The sequence below is a fragment of the Octodon degus genome, unplaced genomic scaffold, assembly GCF_000260255.1.
Source record: "Octodon degus isolate 3935 unplaced genomic scaffold, OctDeg1.0 scaffold00196, whole genome shotgun sequence".
NCBI lineage: Eukaryota > Metazoa > Chordata > Mammalia > Rodentia > Octodontidae > Octodon > Octodon degus.
Genome location: NW_004524772.1, coordinates 879,575 through 889,772, shown reverse-complemented (window position 1 = coordinate 889,772; position 10,198 = coordinate 879,575). Strand labels below are relative to the sequence as shown.

At 40.9% G+C, this 10,198-nt stretch overlaps 1 protein-coding gene across 1 annotated transcript in view; it reads right to left on the bottom strand.

Annotated features, from left to right (window-relative positions):
- The window catches only part of Ndnf (neuron derived neurotrophic factor), a 39,764-nt gene extending 29,674 nt beyond the window's left edge, over positions 1-10,090 (bottom strand). Inside the window, exon 1 of the mRNA XM_004644242.2 lies at positions 9,687-10,090. The gene's annotated coding sequence lies outside the window, so the exon portion shown is untranslated. The remainder of the gene's footprint in view (positions 1-9,686) is intronic.
- Between the last annotated feature and the right edge of the window lie 108 nt (positions 10,091-10,198).

The window sequence follows — 10,198 nt, the reverse complement described above, 5'->3', positions numbered from 1 at the left end:
AAAAAAAAAAAAAAAAAAAAAAAAACTGGTCCACAGGAAACCTAGGGTTATGGACTTGTAGCTGTAGGCTAAATAAATATTATTTTTAAATCCATACATTTAAAAAATTCTATGCAAAGTATGTCCATGGAAATTAAGTTGCCCATTAATCTGAGCTTCAAATTGATAACAATTTTCATCAGTTTTGCTCCAGGGAGGAAGTAGTTATTTAAAAAGTTTCTGTGGGTTTCGGTGAGTCTCTTCACTGAAATTGACTTTCAGATTTGCCATGAACAGGAGAGTATAGAAGGACCTTGTGAAGAGTCAAGGACTGTTCAGAATTATGTTCCTGAGAGATGGATGCATTTCCATTTACACTGGGACATCCAAAACACAAGGAACAACTTTGACATCAGTTAATAACTGACTTTACTGAAAAAGTGTTTCAAGAAACATGAAAATATAATAAAATAAACACACAAAAAAAGATTGCTTTTTTAAAAATCTCACAATTTTGCAATAGATAATGGGGTCTAATACCTATTTACTGATAGAAGAACTATGAAATGCTCATTTAAATAATTAGGAATATGCTTGAGAAAAGAAACTAGTTTTCCAGATGTGGTGCATGTCTGTAATCCCAGACCTCAGGGGGCTGAGGCAGGAGTGTAGCTGCAAGTTCAAGGCCAGATATTGGGGGCTTTTTCAGCCTTCTATTCACCTCTCATTCTGCAATATGTTTTCTAAACTGAAGTCTCCAAATATCTTAGAACTGTAATATATTATTATAATATTTTACAATATACCACTTTATAATGAAATGAAGCATATAATTAATTGTAGTGGTCAAATTGTACCCTTCAAATGCTTTTCTGGATAATTTTAAGGTTGTTTTATTCAACAGAACTGATTTGAATGTCATAATTTTTGCCTTGTGCTATTTTTAATTCACAAAAGTTGTCACCTTTGTCATGTGCTATTATTCAGTGACCATCTAATAAACTGATTAAGAGTGCTTTTATTAATTTGCATGTTAACTATTAGTCACAAAGCTTAATTTTTCTTTATGTATAACATTAAATATAAACAGAACATCTGATGTTTCCTTCTGATACCATGAAGCACCACAATGATGCAAATATGAAACCTCTTTTATTTTTGTTTATTATTTTTGTCTTTTTTGAAACAGAGTCTTACTCTGCAGTTCAGGCTGGACTTCAGATCACTTTATAGCTCAGGCTGCTCTTGAACTTGCAAAGATCCTGCTGCTTCAGCCTCCTGAATGCTGGTATTACAGGCATGCACCACCACACCCAGCTTAAAACCCCCTTTTAAAGACCTTATTTATTTATTTATTTATTTATTTATTTGTATTTTAGGGAAGGGTCTTAAGGGTGTTCAGGGTCCCATTGCTAGATCGGATTCATAGTGATTTGCTTGTTTACAGACTCCCAAAAGCTGGAATTACAGGCACACGCCACCATGCCCAGTCTCAATTGCCATCTCAGCACATCCCAGGGGTGGGGCCAGCACAGCAGGCCCAGAGATCGACCCACCAGCCCTGTGCCTACTTTCAGGTGCTTTAATCCACTGAGCTGTCTGGCAGGCCCTTAAAAGACCATTTCAAGGCTAACATTATCAGAAAGATTTCCACAAACATAGAGACATCTCAGTATTAATTGTTTAAAGAAGTAACCCATTCTCCGATTTTAGTTAGCAAATAACTTTTTAAATACAAATATTTATTGGGCCTACCCTTGCAAGAAAAAATAATAATTTCAGACATCCTGTCTCCTCCCTGGACATCAAATTTTGTTTCTTAAATGTACACCAAAGCATAATGGTTAAACAATTTGTGGAGATGAGTGTAAAATACAAATTTCTGGAGCCTCCTAGTACAAAACTCTGTTTAAAAATTAAGAATTTCAAGAAAGCAACAGCAAAAATGCCAACCAAGCATGAAGCCTTTCTATATGATATGAGGCCCTGGATATAACTTACACTGAAAATACAGCTTATGTTAAGACACAACATCATCAGAAGAGGAAACTGAAAGAGAAGCTAGGCCATTCAAAAAAAGCAAGGCAAAAGGAGTCAAATAGATGTATCAGTTCTTAAAATTTTGTCTTGAGATACCCTAATTTCTATCTGGCTTTGTTAGTAATTATCATGTCTTTGTAAAATGTTCACTGATATCACTTTGCTTTGATTTCCATCACAGACACATGTTTATGTGTACAGGAGGCTCTGAAAAAAATTGCCTTAAAATTATAGATATCTTTTATCAAGTAATGCTTTATTTCCCTGAGAAGTCTTGGCATACCTTGGGACCTATTCACCCCTGCCTTCTCTTCCATGACCTACCTGTTAGTTAAATACCAGTATTCTGCTTTTTCGACCAGTTTTTGGATTCATGATATTTTATTCATCTATTCAGTTATTTTGTTAGGTAGGTAGTTTGTTAGTACTGGGGATCAAACTCAGGATATTGAGCTTGCCATGCAGGACTGAAGCCACTGAGATATCTCCCCATCCCTACCCTGCTTTTTCAATCGAAGGTATTACATTTTTATCTCCCAGTTAACAGGCAGTTTTATTTTCCATAAAATAATAATAGATTTTTGTACTACATTTTTTATCTTTTATTCATTTTAATGAGAAAAAAGACAAAATAGCAATGAAACAGTTTCCAAATAGTATGACAGTTACAATAATTAATGTACTGTATATTGTTTTCTTCATAGTAGTTATTCAGAGGGCAAGATGCAGACATGATATCTTGTCTAAACAATATTAGTACAAACCTTTCATCTCATTGAACTAAGAGAAAGTAGCAATATACCTATCCTAACTATTTTGTATATATATATATTTTTTTTTCACTATAAAACAATTATTTATTTATATCCTTCGTTTTTGTTCTGTTTTGTCAGAGATGGGTGTTCCACTGTAGTCAGAGAAGCTATATTTGGAGAAGTCTTTAAAGGACTTTTACATACTTGAAGCCAGTCTAAAGATTGTAGGTATTTGAATTCAGCAAAATAACCCAATATAGTCCAATAATCCGTAAGAGTAGTGGGTTATTGGCAGAACTAGCAATTATCAGAAGTTGTTGACTTGAGCCTTTTACAGCTCAGCACATTAATCTGGCTTTACTTTTTATATCTCATGGTTGTACCTTTCTGCTAGATGGTTAAGACCAAGTTAAAGCAAGACCTATATAACTAAAAATGTAACTTTTGTATCTGACAAGCTCAGCCAATTCCCCTCAGGATTTACCCTGAAACCTTGTAAAGCACTTTGTAGATCTTTTGTCAGTGTCAGCCATGTGGATGAGTCACGGCCATTGCTTGACCAATTTGCTCTCTCTGAAAGCCTGAGAAAATATTTTCTCACTAGGTGACTCTCCTTAGGCACACTCTACATCATCAGTCACTTTCATATGTGGCCCCATGATGTCCTTGATCAGAAAATTTGGGACACCACTGAGTTACAGGATGTCACAACACAGGTTCTCTTATGTCCTGAGTCCTTGCTGACCTTGACCTGCTAGGGCCAAAATATTGGCTATCCTTGTAGCCCCTCTATTTCTTTAATTTTTGGTGTGCAAACTTTAGTTGCTAAACATCCACAAGAGAAACTTAATGATATTATTACCCTGTAACAGAGACAGTTGAGCTTACCATCACTATCTGTCTGAATGTCAATGTAGCACATTTTGGAAACTTCAAAGAATCACCAACAGAATAGATATACCAGATACAGAAGCAAACAGGTAAATGATTGCTGGCCTTTGATAGCACTTTGGTGAATTAGCACTGTTATTTCCGGTCTCTGTTGTTGTGGCTACAAATATCTCTTCAATTATAGACAGGATCCACTTACTTCTGAATCAGTCCAAATTTCTTGCTTTGTTTGTTTCGTTTGGGACAGGGTCTCACTATACAGTTCAGGCTGGTCTTGAACTTGTGATGAACCTTCTGCTTCAGCCTCATGAGTTCTGAGGTCACTGGTGTATGCCACCACACCTGGTTAAATCAGTCCATGTTTAAAGCTTTTGGTAATATTGATTAATTTTAGTAGATGCTATAATTAAACATGAAGCTATATTTACTAAGTGTTGTTAACATGTGCATAATATTTAAATCAATACTATGAGATGTATCCATGCACACACTAGTGAGTTTATTATGTATTTCAAATTTTTAAAGGGATAACTCAAATGGATCAGGTGTGTTTAGGTTTCAGTGAGTTTTTTAATGACAGATAATTCAACTGCATTTCATTGCTGAAATAAAAGGCAGAGTGTTCCTCTTGGCAACACCTTTGAACTCAGCGTACATGTGACTTGAGCTCAGGAGAGCCATGAAAGCCATCTCCAAGGTGAGTATGGACTGCTGCGGATCACATTTCACTGCAATCGGTGCTCTAAGCTGTAGCCATCTATACTCCAGTAGGCCTTGAAAACTTAACAGTGTCTAAATGGGAGAATCCAGTTCTCAACCAATCAAGTCTTTCTCCATAAGCTTTTCCTCTTGGACCTAATAATTCTAAGCAAAGACCACAATGCTGCCTGCCCTCTTCCTTGTGTGTGCCAACTATATGAATACAGTGTCAATGGGGCTTGCTCATAATAACTTGCTCTAAGCTCCCATGGTATAATTTTTAAAAACAGTCATGGCGATTTCAAAAACATGATGTACAGTACAGGTCTTTTACATTGTGAGTTCAGACTTTACTGCTTGTTTTGGAAATTGTTGAACTTCAGACTCATTTTACATTTATCGAAGTGAGTAAGGATATAAGGGATAGCAATGGTGATTTTTAGCTGTTGACAAGACACGTTTCTTAAATACAGTCCATACTTTTGGCCGTGTCTTTGGATTGTGGAATAGCTGCTCCCTAAGCACACAGCAGTAAGTGTTTACCTCGGTTTCCTCGTAGAGAGCCCAAAGACAGGCCGAAAGTTATCTAGCCTCTGTTTACTTTAGCATTCACCATTACTTGTTAGATCAGCTGCAATCATTCCAGTTAGAAAACAAACATGCATGCATATTAACTTTTTTTAATATTTTTCTCATTATCTTTAAAATATCCACATTGCAGAGGTAGGATATTAGAGTTCTAGCCTAATGAGTTGATTTCTAATTATGTATAATCAGGTTTTAATTAAGTTCTTTCTAAACTTCAGCCCCATTACTGATGAAACTTTTTCTCTTCTTATAACTACAAAAGGCATTAAATTATCTCAAAGAAGACATTGGGTAAGCTAACTATAATTATACTACCTCATTCAACCATACTATCTCTTTTAAATAAAACATTTATTTCCTATTTTCCTATTTTCTAGGAGTGATACTAAAATGTCAGAAAAATATATGAAACATTATATATGGTTCTTGTTCAACTCTGTTACAGGAAAAAATTACCAATGAAAACTACGAACTATTCACCAGCTTACTAAAATAAATCCATTTTTAAAGAATCCAGAAATCAGTGAAAAAATAACATATAATTCTGTAAGCTTTAAAATACTGTTCTTACAAACTTGAGATCTATAGAATGCAAAGTGAAATTTAAATCAAATCTAGCTTACTGAATTCCTTGAACAAAAAAGACACTATACAGAACCCAACACCCAGCTGTTCTGTGGTCAAAGCTATTTCTTCATTCCAAAGGGAAAAAACTATAGAAAAATATTGCTGACTTCACAGTGAAAAAAAATTACCTTCAATTTTTGAAATGCAAGACAAGTAACTTTTTTCTGAACTTATGTGTATCATATACATTATATTATATTGCATATATCATATATATATATTAAATATTTTAAAATCCTAAGATTCCTGGATTTGCTGTTTTGAAGTTTTTGGTAAAACACCAAAAGGAAGAGAGATGGTATCTTGGAGAGCTTGCCTTTCAGAAGGGAATGATACAAATGCACCTGCTGTTGTCACTGGCTTGGGCATCTGTAGGGTGTGGAACAGCGAATGTCAGTTGTGATCTCAGAAGAGGCAACAGATGTATACAAACATATACTCATACTAAAATGGTGTGGGTTTTTTCCCCAGAAAATAATTGAATTTATGATCCAAACATGACTATTTAATACAATCCAGTGTTGGTATTTTTTGTCTTTCCACATTTTAGCATGTGCTTATTTTTTGATAACAGCAGCAGAGTGCTTTTCTTCTGAGTAGAACTTAACACAGAAGCATAACTGCGTGCATCCTAGGTGTCATTTCCATTTTCTATTTGCAGGTAGAAGAAACACAAAGCAGAGTGTACCCCAACTTAAGGTCATAAAATGCAGAGCTTTTGGAAGGTATGCTATAAGTACTGGAAGAGTTATATTTTGGAATTAGTTTTTAAGGTAAATATTTGCAGTTTACTTTGGTGTATCTGTGTGCACACGTATGTGTGGAGGGGTGTTGTAGTTTCTACTAGATGATTGTGAGCTAACAGGAAGAATAAATTATGTTCTTCAAAATATTCTCTGACAAACATTTAGAGGCTCTATAATTTATTTCAAGGTCAAATGAATTCACTGAATGATTTTTTTGTAGATTATGCTTGTCTTTGACCCAACACACATGTGTGTGGCATACACTTTCTTCCTAGTGATTGGCAGGCACCAACAGACTTCCAAAATTAAATACTCAACGGGCTGCCCCTCTGGGTGAATGACTACAGAGCAAGAGCTGGTGAGAATACATACAGAAAGGAAAGAGAAGCCGAGTGGGGATGAACTGCTTTTTCACTAGCCTTGACCATCTTATTGCTGAGGAAGTAAAGAAGGAAGACTGAAGGAGCCTGAATCAGCTCCAATTATGCAGAATTCACACACTGCTACAATGCTTCATTTCCAATATTTGTTGAACCATCATTATCAGTTTTGCTTTAGGTTTTATAATTCCTTTCTTTTCTTTTATGACAAAAACACAATTGATTTTATAATGGAAATTCTGATCTCCAGTTAGGCCAACAAAAATTGTTGCAGAAACAAACACAAGGAGATAGCTACAGGTAGATTTCATTTCTATCTTTTTCTTCTTCATGAATTGTTCAGTTTTCGAACAGCTCCCCCCAGCAGAATCTGCTTAAGTCCTAGAGAAGAAACTGACGTCTGAATCAGCAGGTTCACAATGCCCATTGAAAATGTCTCCACATTAAGTTACGTGAAGACGTACCTAGGGTAGCTACTTCAAAGGCAGACCCTCCTGGGGCACTGCCAGGGTTGTGATACCAGCCTTATATGTCTTTAACATTCACAGTTTTACCACATGAATGTTAAATAGACCTAGGACAAATAAACTGAGGCGGGGGGCTCCCTTCATTCAGCCAAGGGTATTTTTCAATTATATATTTTGTTACATCCTCAGAGATAAAAGCTGTATCTGCAATTGATTAAAAGTTGCTTTATATTCATGGTTTCATTTCTGCTCAAATAAATGCATAATTTAAACCACACATAATTCATAGCAATTTAGGCCCATTACAGAGTTCTAGCTTCTTTTTTTATGATAGTTACTAATTAAAACAGAGTGTTTCTGTCACGCTGAGCCTGAGTCTTTGACATACAGGTTTAATGAATAAAACGTCTTGACACAAAAATGAAAACAATAATACAGAAAAGGCTGCAAGCTGTTACGTTTCCAGCGTGTGGTAAAGATTAGGGACAGTTACTGAAGCTAAGGATTGTGCAGAGAGGGGACTTATAATTCCGTTCTTTGAAAGAAGTAAAGGACTTTTGTATGGATTTTGAAGTAGTCCTAATTTCTCTAATTTCTGGACCCCCTTATTCCCAGCTGCACCCTCTCCGAACACTGAGGATTGAAACTCACAAGAGTCACTTTTAGAGACTAAATGGTGGGGTATTTTAATATCCTGAATATAGGTTTAGATTTAAAGTGGGAATTGGGACCATAATTAATTACGTTAGCAAGTTTTTTTAAACTTTAAGAAGGCAGAGTGAGACAAATGGCATTTCACGAGACAGCATCTTTCTAAAAACTAAACTTTAGTAAAATGACAGTATCTGTTTGACACTTGATTAACTCCATATGCAGAATGAGTGCGAGGAGTTAATACCGTTTTGGTGTTTTCACTTTCTAAAACCACTGTAATAAGAGACTAACATAAAATCTAACCAAGTGTAAACACAGTTCTCAGCGAGGGTTATGGCCTTATTATCACTCTTAATAAACAATAATGAATAATAATAAATACCGGCCCCCCGGCACCCCGGGCTCTCCCGCAAAGCCCCACTCTCCACCATCCATCACTTTCTTTCAGGATAATAAAACAATTCAATCCCATCAAATCCTCAGCAACCGCTCCCTTGGGAGGGATGTTTTATCTCTACTTCTGCAGCCCGGGGAGGATTTTACTTGTTTGAAGGGGGCGGAGAATGGAGCCGGGTCCTATTTATTCCCATTGATGACTTCCCTGGTTCTCACAGGCGTCGGGAGGGTGGGAGGAGGCGAGGAGGAGGTGCGGAGATTCCCTCCTTCGGCAAAGAAAAAGGGTTCAGCGAGCGAGGCAAGGCGGAGGAGGGGTGGAGGGGGAGAAGAGAGGAGATCAGCAGCTCTGTGATAAAATAAGTTCTCTGTGATTTAGGATTGAAAGACGAGGGAGGTAAACACATTTACCAACTCAACTAACTTGCTAAAAAGAACTCCGAAAAATAAAACCAGAGACACTGCTCCAGTTAGGTTTCCGGGAACTGCCGTTGCGGGAACAGAGATGGACAGCGCCCCGAACCCGGCGGGAGGGAACAGTGACCTGGGGGCGAGGGCAGGGCCCACCTTGGACTCCACAGCCCCAGCCACCTCCGCGTTACGGGTGCTGGGGGCACCCTCTTGCGTCGGCCGAGCTCGGGGGTAGCGGAGGAGTGGGGGCCAAGGCCGAGCAGTGAAACGAAACCGCACCTCAAACTCAGCAGTTTGCAAAAGGCGCGCGGGCGACGGTGGGGATCTGAAACCGCGCGCTCTAGGTCCTGAGCGTCCGGACCAGCGGCGCTCCGCTCAGGAAGGAACGGGGCGCAGACGCGAGCGAACCCCGAATCGGTGCCCACGGAAGGGCGAGGTCACCGGGTCCCCGGGTGGCGAGGGCGGGGGCGTCCCTTCGGTAGGTGCTCTTAGTGACTCTTAGCGAGTCGCTCCCAGGCCACCAAGCTCGGGAAGAAGTTTCCATAGCGATGCTCTTCACCGCGCAGAGGACCGCCGGGGCCGACCAGCAGGAGACCGTCCCGGCGCGGACCCTAGCTTCTCCTCGCCGCAAGCGCCCGAGAGCCCTCCTTCCATTTTCTCCAGAGGCGGGCACCGGGCAAGGACACGGAGAGGGAGCCAGACGCCCACTGGCAGGGGTGCAAGTGAGTGTCCAGGCCGAGTCAAGGGTCGCGGCTCCGGGGCTACCTGACCTGCGGCATCCCGGTACGAGCTTCCCCTCTTCCTGGCCCGCGCGCTGTCTCTTCTTCCAACGCACCACCAAAGTACCTTAAAAACCTTTAGATGACCTGCCTTGTGCCCCTCGCACCCGCCACTCCTCTGGATCAGGAACCTGGCACGGCACTTCCCAGGTTGGGGGTGCGCGACTCAAAACCCGATCCCAAGGAGCCCTGAGCTGGAAGCCCCTTGAGGTCCAAGGTTCCGAAGTGGCAGGCTGAGACGTCCGGATCCGCTTAAGGCTCTCCTTCCCCAACTTACCTTAAAAACCGGTTTGTTCGTCCTAGGGGCAGAGGAGAGAATCCTTCCCCGAGGTGAGGAGTGCAAAACAGCTCGGCTTCAGCCGGCCAGGATGCTGAGCACCCGTATCCACGAACCGCGGGACCCGAGCCCTGGGACGGAGGCTGATAAAGGAGAGGAACGCAATCGGCCCACGCGGCCCAACTTTGCGGGCGGCGCTGCAAACTTCAAAGGCGGGAGGTGGGCGGGTGGCGAAGTTGTAGCGCAGCGGAGCTGGGAGCGGCGTCCCGCCGAGCGGAGCCCGAGGCACGGGTGTTTTCCCGGCGGGCGCTTGCGGGCTGCACCCGGGCTGGGGTGAGGCTCACTGCGCTCTGCGTTCTCGCGGCTCTGGCGCGGACTGTGCGCTCCGAGTGTCACCGCCGAGCCCAGCTCTCCCCGCCCGCCCGCCCTCCGCTGCCCGCTGCCCCCCTCTGTCCCCTTCCCTCCTCCCGCTGCGCGCCAGCGTGCTCACACACACACACGCACGCACACAC